The 12984-nt window shown below is 39.6% G+C and overlaps 1 protein-coding gene across 5 annotated transcripts in view; it reads right to left on the bottom strand.

Moving 5' to 3' along the window:
* Nucleotides 1–12984, bottom strand: part of LOC102834402 (vasculin-like) — a 133366-nt gene that overhangs the window by 44860 nt on the left and 75522 nt on the right. The window lies entirely within an intron of this gene.

Here is a 12984-nt window from a genome sequence, read left to right as displayed (position 1 = left end):
GTTCCGCGGGAGAAAGATGGAGGCGTTCTGCTCCCGTAAAGATTTACAGCCTTGGAAACCCTGTGCAGGGTCGCTATGAGTCAGAACCGACTCCATGGCACTTAACAACAACAACTTAAAATATAAGCTATGAGTAACATTGTGAAGAATGGGTATTCCAGAACACACTTAACTGTGCTCATAAGGAACCTATACATAAGACCAAGAGGCATCCATAAGACCAGAACAAGAGAAAAACTGAACAGTTAAAAATCCGGAAAGCTGTGTGCCAGGATTGTATTCTTTCACCATACTTATTCAATCTGTATATTGAGCAAATAACCCAAGAAGCTGGGTTATATATGAAGAACAGTGTGGCCTCAGGATTAGAAAAAGGCTCATTAGTAGTCTGCCCTATCCAAAAGATGGAGTCCTGGTATGGCACTGTGGGCTAATGTGTCAAGACTGCAGTCGTTTGAACTACAAGGTTGGTGGTTTAAGCTCACCAGCGGCTCCTTGGAAACCCTATACAGGGTTCCTATGGGACGGAATCAATTCGGCACTAACAAGAATATGCAGAAGATACAATCTTGCTTGCTGGAAACCAAGAGGATATAAATTCTTCCTGGTGGAGGTCAAAGACCACATCCTTCAGTACGAATGAATGACACCTCAATGTAAAGAAAACAAAACTTATCACCAGGAGAACAAAAATAACAACATGATGAATGGAGAAAAAAACTGAAGCTGCCAAAGACTTCATTTTGTTTGGATCCACTATGAACATTCATGGAAGCAGCAATCAAGAAATTAAATGACATTTTGCTTTAGGTGGATCTGCTGCACAAGACCTCTTTAAAGTATTCAAAAGCACATTATGTCAGTTTGAAGAATAATGTGTGCCTGACCCTGGTATTTTCAATAACCTCATATGCATCTGAACAATGCATAAGGAAGATAGTATAATAATTGATGCATTTGAAGTACGATTTGGAAAAGAATATTAAAAGTATCATGGACTGCCAAAAGAACAAACACATCCGTGTTGTAAGAAGTACAGTCAGAGCGCTGCATGGAACCAGCATGGTGAGACTTATCTCATACTTGGAACATATTATGAGGAGGGACCAGTCCCTGAAGGACATCATGCTTGGTAAAGAGGAGGGTCAGCGAAAAAAACGAGGAAGACCACCAATGAGATGGACTGGCAAAGTGGCAGCAGCAATGGGCTCAAGCGTAACAACAATGTGAGGACTGCACAGACCAGGCATTGTTTTGTTCTTTGGTACATAGTGTACAAGAATTGGAACCCACTTGACAGCATCTAACAATAAACAACACTTAAAATACCTAAGATGGATTCCAATGTTGATCATTTTCCTCCTAAGACAAACAAGTGTGGCGATGGATTAAGCACCAGACCATATTGCTGCTGTTGTTAAGTACCGGGGAGTCAGTTCCGACTCATAGTGACCCTGGCACAGGGTTTCCAAGGCTGTACATCTTTACAGGAGCAGAAAGCCTCATCTTTCTCCTGTGGAACAGCTGGTAGTTTCCAACTGCCGACCTTGAGGGTAACAGCCCGATTTGTAACCACTATGCTACCATCAGTTTAAATCACAAGGTCAACTGCTCCTCTGAAACCCTATACAGGGTTGCTAAGAGTTGTAACCGACTCAACAGCACTTAACAACAGCAACAAAGGCAAACGAGCACATTTTAGAAAGTTTCATCAATTACATCTACTTATCAAAAATATTTAAAGGTAAAAAGCCACTGTGTAAGTGAAGCAAAACTAAACAGGGAACATGTCCCTTATAAAAATAATATTCTTTATCAAATACTACTTGACTTAAACATTGCTCAGAATTCACAATTTCTTCTTTAAAAAGTTTAAGGAAAAATTCCATTAAGTTTTAATTCTATTTTTCCACAAACTTTTTGATAATCCCTCAAATGTCAGAACAGAATTGTCAAGAGATGTTATTTTTAAGTTGTCCAGATTTCAAAGTTCTTTAAGCAAAAAAATAAAAATTAACCAACCAAAAGAAGATGAATAAGCAAAAAAACTATTTTTAGAAAACTATAGTAGTGATACGGTACGCTGTGGGTTAATGCACTGGACTGCAAAGTTTGCTTGAACCACAAGGCTGGCAGTTCAAGCTCACCAGCCATTCCTTAGAAACCCTATACAGGGTACAGTGTTGCTATGAGTTCGAACCGACTTAGTAGTGGTGGACTCGTGGTGTGGCAGTGTAGAATAAGCACTGCACTGCTAACCTCAAGGTTAGTGGTCAAACCCACTAAACGCTCCTTGGAAACCCTATACTTAACAGCAACAACATGGTAGTGATTATAGTTGTGTGCCATGTATGTGGTTCCAACTCACAGTGACCCTGTATAGATAGGCTTTCCGAGGCTGCAAACCTTTACAGAAGCAGTAAGTTTCATCTTTCTCACGTGGAGCACCTGGTAAATTCAAACTGCTGACCTTACAGTTAGCAGCCCAACTCATAAATCACTATGCCACCAGGGATACGCAGACCAATGGAAACGAATTCATATTCCATAAATTAACCTACACATCTATAGACTAATTTTTACAAGGATGCTAAATTCATTTGAGGGGATAGCAGAGTTTCTTTAATAATAATAATAATAAACACTTCTAAAACAGGATGCTAAGTTTCAAACCCCTTGATTATTCACCCCACCTCCTGGTGCGCTGTAGGAGCAGCACTGGACTGCAAACGACAAGGTTGTAATTCAAACCCACCAGCTGATCCTCAGAAACCCTACATAGGGTCACTACGAATCAGAACTAGCTTGACAGCATTTAACAACAACAAAACTCTTAAAGAAATCCTGGTGTGGCGCTGTGAGATAAAAGCACTGGACTGCAAGGACAATTTGAACCACAAGGTTGGCAGTTGAAAACACGCCAACTGCTCATTGGAAATCATTGGAATACAGGGCTGCTATGAGTTGGAGCTGATTCTATAGCACTTAACAACAACAACACTCCTAAAAGGAGTCCTGGTGTGGCACAGCAGGATAAGCACTGGAGCTCACAGTTAGTTTAAATTGTAAGCTCAGCTGTTCAAACTTTGCCAGCCACTCCTTGGTAACCCTATGCAGGGTCAAGCTATGAGTAGTAACTGGCTAGACATTAATTTTTTATATCTTGGAACACAAGGACTGTATGCACATTTATTTGGTTAGATTTGCATCAGCCTTCTAAATCAAATTCCTACACAATCACACATATCTCTTAAATGTTTATTAATCACACCATCTTATTGCAACAACTGTATCTCTTAAAGCTCAAGTAAAACATGTAACTCTTTTGGGTCCAATTCTCACAAAGTAGAGTAGGCACAGGACTAGTAATCACAAGATCGACAATTCAAACCCACCAACAGATCCACAGGAGAAAAAAAGAGGCTTTCTGCTCCCATAAAGAATGACAGTCTTGGAAATCCCATACAGGACTTCTCTAAATCAGAATAAACTGGATGGCTGTGAGGGCTGCCCCATAAATGATAAAGATTAATTTATTAAAGTCCTAATATTACCTTTAAGGAGCTCTGGTAGCGTACTGGTTACGAATTGTGCTGCTAATCTCATGGTCAGCTGAAACGACCAACAGTTCAGTGGGAGAAAGATAAGCTTTCTGCTCCCGTAAAGATTTAAAGCCTCAAAAACTCTATGCAGGATCGCTGAGTTAGAAGCAACTCCACAGCACATAACCACGACAACTAATATTACCTCTGAATAGATATTTGTCATACACATATACAGCAGCGCTAATCCACAATCTTAAACATCTATCAACTGATTAATTTTTTTTTCCAAAACATTACCCTCCCATCGTTCCTTTTGGAGGAAAAAGTATTGCACACACTCTGTTCTCTTTAATAGAAATTATGGCCTCATTAATTATCAAAGTTACTTTATATTACAGGAGATAACTTTTTATTAGTGGCACCATATTTTTAAAGAACATTTATAAGGCAGTCCGAAAATAGTAGACTGTGTACCAATGACAAAATTAAAAGCAAACATACATTTTAATGACACAATACACAATATGGTAGTTAAATGTTATGTCTCCTGCCTACCGCCTAGCAACCAATCCAACAAGAATTATGTCCAGTAACTCAACTTTCAGATTCTATATGTATTTATATTCTGCAGGAGAAAGATGAGGTCCACTTCAATAAAGATTTATAGACTCAAAAACCTATTAGAGTCATTATGGTTTGAACCGAAAGGTCAACGGTTCAAGTTCATCAGCGCTCCTCAGAAACCCTATTCAGGGTCACTATGGGCGACTCAAGGGCACTTAACAACAGTGAGTCGAAACAGACTCATTGTCAATGGGTTTGATTTAGTTTGGGATGTACCCTACTCCTAGAAAGAAAGGATTCCTAGTGGGTTACAAGTTGTGCTAACAGCAAGGTCAGCAGTTAGAACCAAACAGCTGCTTTATGGGAGAAAGAGAAGGCTTTCTACTCCTACAACTCACAGTGACCCTGTATAGAGCTTGCTGAGTAGTGACTGGTGGGTCTGAACCAGAAATCTTGTGGTTTGCAACACTTATCCTAACATCATCAGAGCAAAGTAAACTGACCATAATAATGTGAATGGAGCAAAGCTTTCAAAATCTTCATTTGCTGATAGGACACAACTCAAGATGACGAGAAATAGTTGCAAATATCTATTAAAAAATCAGAACAAGGAATGTACTAAATATGAATCAAGGAAAGTTGGAAGTTGTCAAAAATGAAATAGAAGGCATAAAGATTCTAAACATTAGTGAGTTGTGATAAACAGGTTATTAGACATTCTCAATCAGGCAATCATATGGTTTAGTATGCTGGGAATGACAAAAGAGAAGAGGAATGGCATCCCTATTCAGCATCCAAAAGAACTTTACAAGATGTATGTATCTTGAATTGCAATGCTGTCTGTGATAGGATAACATCTATATATGCCTGCAAGGAAGACCTGTTAATATACCTCTATTATTCAAATTTACATACCATCGCTAAAGACAGATATAATGAAATTCAAGAATTCTGCCCAACAACTTCCTGGTGTGGCACTGTGGGATAACATGCAAGATTGCAAAGTCGTTTGAACTGCAAAGTTGGCAGTTCAAGCTCACCAGTTGCCCCTAGGAAACCCTACAAATGGTCGCTATGGGTCAGAACTGACTCGGCACTTAACAACAACAACCCAACTACTTCAATCATTAATTAACGAAACGTGCAAAGACCTGCAGTTAAGGAAGAACACGATTCAGCATTTCTCAAGCTGAACAAACTGAAGAAATAATTCAAGTCTTCATTTGTAATACTGAAAAATTCTATGGGCAAAGTACTGAATGGTACAGGAAAGCATTAAAAGAAGATGAAAGGAATACGCAGACTCAGCATACCAAAAAATAAAAAAATAACTGGAAGATGTTCAACCATTTCAAGAGAAAGCATATGATCAAGAGTAAACGGTATAGAAGGAACAAGTCAATGACAATGGCAGAGAAGGAACAAGTCCAAGGTTCAATTAAAGACACTGGCAAAGAACAAGGCTCCAGAAATTGATGGAATACAACCTGAAATTTTTTAACAAACTGATGCAGCACTGGAGACATTCATTCATCCATGCCAAGAAATTTGGAAGACAGATACCTGCCCAAATGACTGGAAAAGATGCATATTTGTGTCTATTCCAAAGAGAGGTAACCCAACAGACTGTGGCAACCATTAGACAATATCATTAAAGCATATGCAAGTAAAATTTTGCCGAAGATAATTAAAAAACAGTTGTAAAAGTACACTGATAGGGAACTGCTAGAGGTTCAACCTGGATTCAGGCAAGGTTGTGGAACGTGGGATATCACTGCTGACATGAGATGGATCTTGACTGAAAGCACAGAATACCAGAAAAATGTTTATCTATGCTTTATCAACTATGCAAAGGCTTTTGACTATGTGGATTACGATGAGTTATGAACAACACTGCAAACAATGTGTATCTAAGAACATGTCATTGTTCTCAGGAGGAACATGTATACAGACCAAGAGGCAGTGGTTCAAAAAGAGCAAGGAGACACTGAACAATTTAAAATTATAAGGGTGTGCACCACCAGAGTTGTATTCTTACAACGTACTTACTCAGTTTGTATGCTGAGCAAATAATCCTAGAAACTAAATTATATGAAGAACCATATGGCATCGGGACTTGAGGAAGACTCATTAACAAACTGAGATATAAAGATGACACAACCTTCCTTGCTGATTTTTTTTACAGTACTTACTGATGAATAACAACGACTACAACTTTTAGTAGGGATTGTACCTCAATATACAGAAAGCAAAAATCCTCCCCACTGGACCAATAAATAACATCATCACGCTAAATGGAGAAAAGACTGAATTTTGCTTGGGTCCACATTTAATATTCATGGAATCAGCAACTAAGAAATCAAACGATGTATTTACTGTATTAGGCAAATCTTCTGTTCAAGAATTATTACAAGTATTAAAAAGTAAAGAAACCAAATTGAGAACTTAGATGAACCTAACCCGAGCCATGGCATTTTCAATCACCCCATATGTATATGGAAGTTGTACAATGAATAAGAATTGATGCATTTGTAATTATGATGCTAGAAGAGAATATTAAAAGTACCATGGACTGCCAGAAGAACAAACCAATCTTTGTTAGAAGAAGTACAGCCACATGCTCCTAATAAACCAAAATGGCAACACTTCATTTCTCATACTTTGGACATGTTAATGAGGGACCAGTCTCAAGAGAAGAACATGGCCTTAGTTAAGTGAAGAGTCAGTCAAACAACAACAACAAAAAAGATGACTCCCCCACCCCCAATGACATGTACTGATACACAGTGACAGCAGCAAAATATAACATTTGTGAGGATGGGTGCAGGACTAGGCAGTGAGTGTTTCATTCTGCTGTTTATAAAGTCACTAAGGAGCTCCTCTGGTAGCGTAGTGGTTACGAATTGGGCTGCGAACCTTAAGGTCAGCTGTTCGAAACTACCAGCTGCTCCGCGGGAGAAAGATCAGGCTTTCTACTCCCGCAAAGATTTACACCCTCGGAAACCCTGAACAGTGTGGCTATGGGTCGGAATCGACTTGACGGCACTTAACAACAATGAGTTGGAACCGACTAAACAGCACCTAATAATAATAACAGCAACAGGCCAGCAAGAAGGGTTAAAAGAATTCTCCGATTTGCGGTTTGGGGGCAGGGAAAGCAGAGACAGACAGTGAAAACTACTCTGCCAAAACTAGGGGGGGGGGGGGGAGGCAGAGAAAGAGTGGTCCACAGAAAAACTATGGAGCTTTAAATCTTGATTAAGTTTCCGGGCAACAGTTTCCCACGCCCACTGAGACGAAATCTGCCTGTGGAAGCATCTGTGAGTTAATCCTGCTGAGGCGGGCCAGCAGCCAGAAGTCCTGAGGCCAGAGGTTGGGGCCACAACCAAGCAGAGGTAGCGACCCATATCTCAACTCTTCACCCCAATCACGCCCTCTAAAGGGTCCAGCATTGCACCCACAGTTTTCCAAAGGCACAGAGAGGAAACCCGCAGCTGCTTCTTATGAAGTTTTGACCCTGGGAACCAGCCCCATAGTTAGACTAGGCGGGACCCTTTGCACAGCAAAGGCCAGTGAACAGTGTCAACCACAATTTTATTTTTGTTTTGGTTGGTGGTTTCTGTCTCTGCTTTTATATTGTTTGTAACTTGGTCCTTCTGGCCTCACTCTTCTCTCAGGGGTTGCAGCTTTCTCCCCCTACCTTACCCAAAAAGAGACCACAACTGTGCCCATACAGCCAAGTTACAAGCATAACCTGTAGTACCCCACCATCTGGACAAGAGCCAAAATCAGCTGCTAAGCATTACAAATTAAAAGGGAAGTCTATCTCCAGATCATATCCACCAGGAGATGCTCAGCAAACTTAACAACAAAGCAACATACATCCATTTAAACATTGAAAACTCACATAACTGTTGAAAATGTCCAAGAAAACACAATTAAAGATATCAAGACACATCCAAAAACAGAAAAAAGTAGCTGAGACTAATGAGCTGGAAGCAGACACAGACTTTCCAGTAGAAGAGTAGGCTCTGGGTCTGCCTGAGAAGGAATTCAGAAGAATAATACAGAAACAAATTCAAATGCTCTGAAAAGGGACAGTGGAAAAGAAGGAAGAAGTCAGGAAAATGCTACAGGAGACAATCAAACAAGATAGATACGGCATTATAAACAATCCAAAACCTGCAAAAAGAAGTCCAGATGATTAATAGTAAAATATCAGAAATGGACAGTACACTGAAAGGGCAAAGGAGAACTGAAGAGATGGAAGCCAGAACCAACAAGCTGGAACACAAATCTCTCAATACTGCTAAGATAGAAGAGCAAGCAGAAAAAAGGATTAACAAATCTGAAGAGAGTCTAAGATTCATGCTGGATAACATGAAGAGCAATAACTTAAGAATTATTGGCATTCCAGAACAGGAAGAATCACAGAAGTCCACAGAAGAGATAGTTGAAAGGCTTCTGTAAAAAATTTTTCCTAACATCTTGAAGCACTAAAAGATAAACATTCAGGAAGCTAAAAGAACCCCAGGAAGGACAGACCCCAAAAGAAAATCACGAAGACATATCATAATCAGGCTCTCCAAAATCAAAAGCAAGGAAAGAATCCTAAAGACAGGCAGGGAAAAGAGAAGTGTCACCTACAAAGGCAAGCAAATCAGATTAAGCTCTGACTTCTCAGCAGAAACCATTCAGGCAAAAAGGCAATGGAAAGACACATATAAACACCTAAAAGAAAAAAAACTGCCAACCAAGAATCGTCTAGCCAGCAAAACTGTCAATCAAATATAATGGTGCAATCAAAACATTCCAGGATAAACAGAAGATAAGAGATTTTGTTAAAGCTAATCCAGCGCTTCAAAACATCCTAAAAGGAATTCTTTGGAATGAAAACCAGCAAGAACAGACAACAAACAGAGATTGACAGATGTGGCAACACCACCTGGAACTCGGTAGATGGATAGCAGAGTTCAAAACAGAACAAAATAACAGCAATGAATTCAGAGGAACCTGTGAGGCCAATCAAAGATCAAAATATTAACAATGTCAAAAAAGGGAAAATTTAGGTACAGGAAAATATAGGTGCTGAGGAGGTCGAATAGATGGCAGGATACAATAGACTGTCTTAAACACAGGGAAAGCTTAACAGACTCTACAGTAACCCCAAAGAAAATGAATACTTCACAATTTACCGTGAAAATGAAGCTCCAAGCAGAATAAAGAAACATTACAACAAAGAAAAAACCAACAAGAAATAGCACAAAACACATGAAAGCAACACAAGAAGGCATGCAGAACACAGGAACAAACAGCACCACAAAAATTAACATAATGACAGCAGTTGATCCACACCTATAGATAACTGCACTGAATGTCAATGGATTAAATGCACCAGTGAAGAGAACAGGGAGTGGCTGAAAGGATAAGAAAACAAGACCCTTCAACATATGCTGCCTGTAAGAGATATACCTTACATGCAAAGACATAAACAGAGTAAAAGTTAAAGGATGGAAAAAAATATACCAAGCTAACAGCAACAAAAAACAAGCAGGAGTGGCAATACTAATCTCTCATAAAATAAACTTTAGGGCAAAAACCAGAATAAGAGATAAAGATGGACACTAGATCATGACTGAAGTGTCAATTGAACAAGATGATATAACCATAATTTAACATCTACACTCTAAATGAAAGAGCACCAAGATATACAAAGCAAACCCTACTAGAAATTGAGCAGTCCTGGTGTGGCACTGTGGGCTAATGCATCAGACTGCAAAGTCAGTCATATGAACTGCAAGGCTGGTGGTTCAAGCTCACCAGCTGCTCCTGGGAAACCCTATATAGAGTTGGAATGGGTTGGAATCGACTTGACGAAATTTAACAAGGAGTCCTGGTGTGACGCTGTGGGTTAATGTTCAAGACTGCAAAACCGTTTGAACTGCAAGGTTGGTGGTTCAAGCTCAGCAGCTGGTCCTCGGAAACCCTATACAGGGTCGCTATAGGTTGGAATCGACTTAACAGCACTTAACAACAGCAACAACAACTAGAATTGAAGAAAGAAATAGATAAATCTACAATTATAGTGGAGGATTTTAATATGCCATTTTCTAAAAGGGATATATAACAACCAAAGTGAAACTCGACAAAGCTACCCAGGAATGAAACAGCACAATCAACCAACTTGACCTCACAGCTGAGTACAGCGCATTTAGCCCAACAACAGCACAATATACATTCTTTTCCAGTGTACATGGAAGAACATTCTCAAGAATTGACCATGTGTTAGGTCACAAAGCAAGCCTCCATAAATTTACAAACATCAAAATACCACAAAGCATCTTTTCAGAGCACCATGCCATAAAAGTAGAAATAAGAAGACCAAGGAAATAAAGTTTAATACATGGAGACTGCATAACACCCTGCTGAAGACTGACTGGATAATAGAAGAAATTAAACGTGAATTCAGAAAGTTCCTAGAAACAAATGAAAACGAAAACACAATATACCAAAATCTTTGGGACACAGCAAAAACGGTGCTGATAGGACAATTTATTGCGATAAATGCGCACATCCAAAATGAAGAATCAAAATTAACACATTAACACACAACAGCTCCAGCAACTAGAAACAGACCAATAGAGTGAACCTACAGTCACCAAGAAAAAAGAAATAATAAAGATCAGAGCAGAAATAAATGAGATAGAAAAGCAAAAAACTATAGAAAGAATCAACACAGCAAGAAGCTGGTTCTTTGAAAGGATTAATAAAATTGACAAACCTAACAACAGAAAAGAGGAAGAAGACACAAACAACAGACATTAGAAACCACATGAGCTATGTCACATGGAACCAAAGGAAATCAAAAGGATAATAAAAGAATATTATGAAGAGTTGTACTCCGACAAATTTGAAAACTTAGAAGAGATGTATACATTTTTATAAAAACATGACCTAACTAAACTCACACACAGTGAAGTAGAAGACTTGAACAGACCCATAACAATAGAAGAAATTGATAAAGTCATCAAAAAACTCCCAAACAAAAGAAGTCCAGGTCCAGATGGCATCTCTGGTGAGTTCTACCAGACATTCAGGGAAGAGTTCTCACCAATTCTACTCAAATGATCCTGAAATATAGGGGAGGATGGAAAATTTCCTCACACATTTTATAAAGCAAGCATAACCCTCATACCAAAACCAGGAAAGGACATCACTAAGATAATTGCAGACCAATATCCCCCACGAATATACATGCAAAAATTCTCAACCAAATAGTAGCCAACAAAATCCAGCAACCAATGATATTGAAGGAAGAAGCCCAAGGTGCACTGAAGGAATTGGCAAAGAACAAGGCACCAGAAATTGATGGACTAAATATTGCAATCTTTCAAAGAAAGTGAGGTGGCACAGGAGGCACTCACTTACCTCTGCCAAGAAATTTGGAAGACAACTATACGGCCAACCGATTTGAAGAGATCTATATCTGTGCCCATTCCAAAGACAGGTAACCCAACAGAATGTGGAAATCATCGGACAATCTCTGATATCCAATGCGAGTAAAGTTTTGCTAAAGGTAATACAGAAACGGCTACAATCATAGACTGAGAGGGAACTTCCAGACGTTCAAGCCGGATTCAGAAGAGGACTTCATTCTTCTTGGATCAACTATCAACACTCATGGAAGCAGGAGTCAAGAGATCAGATGACGTACTGCGTTGGGCAAATCTGGGGCACGAGACCTTTTTATAAGTGTTGAAGAGCAAGGATGTCAGCTTGAGGACTTAAGGTGCGCCTGACGCAAGCCATGGTGTTTTCAATAACCTCATATGCATGCGAAAGCTACACAATGAATAAGGAAGACCGTAGAAGAATTGATGCCTTTGAGTTATGGTGTTGGAGAATACTGAAAGTGCCATGGGCTGCCAATAGATCTGTTTTTGGAAAAAGGGCAGCCAGAGTGCTTCTTAGAGGCCAAGATGGCCAAACTTCGTCTCTCAGACTTTGGACATATTGTCAGGAGGGACCAGTCGCTGGAGAAGGATATCATGTTTGGTAAGGTGGAGGGTCATAGAAAATGAGGAAGACCTCCAACAAGATGGATTGGCCAAGTGGCAGCATCGATGCACTCAAGCGTGGCAACAGTAGTGAGGTTGGCACAGGATCGGGCAGTGTTTCGTTCTGTTGTGCATAAGGTCGCTATGGGTCAGTACTGACTCAATGGCACCTAACAACAATAACAACAACTACTGTAAAATAAACACTTGGAGGGGAGAGAGAGAAATAGCCAGAAACATCACAAGAGAAAGCTTGTAAATCCGTCTTCAGCCTCTGTTTGGAATAACTAAAATGGGGCTAGAACTTGCCCAGCGCATTAGGAAAGGTGTACTACAAGGTTGTATTCTTTCACCATACTTATTCAACCTGTATGCTGAGCAAATAATCCGAGAAACTGGGTACTATGAAGAAAAACATGGCTTCTGGATTGGAAAAAGACTCATTAACAACCTACGATATGCAGATGATACAACCTTGCTTGCTCAAAGTGAAGAGCACTTAAAACATTTACTGATGAAGATCAAAGAGCACAGCCTTCGATATGGATTAAATCTCAATGTTAAGAAAAGAAAAATCCTCAACATTGGACCAATAAACAACATTCTTATCAATGGAGAAACGATTGAAGCTGTCAAGGACTTCATTCTTCTTGGGTCAACTAACAACACTCACGGAAGCAGCAGTCAAGAGATCAAACGACATATTGCGCTGGGCAAATCTGCTGCACAAGACCTTTTTAAAGTGTGGAAGAGCAAAGATGTCAGCTTGAGGACTAAGGTGAGCCTGACCCAAGCCATGATATTTTCAATAACCTCAT

This window comes from Chrysochloris asiatica, unplaced genomic scaffold, assembly GCF_000296735.1.
Source record: "Chrysochloris asiatica unplaced genomic scaffold, ChrAsi1.0 scaffold00320, whole genome shotgun sequence".
Taxonomy (NCBI): Eukaryota; Metazoa; Chordata; class Mammalia; order Afrosoricida; family Chrysochloridae; genus Chrysochloris; species Chrysochloris asiatica.
The sequence above is the reverse complement of the archived record's forward strand: the minus strand, read 5'-3'. Positions and strand labels throughout refer to the sequence as shown.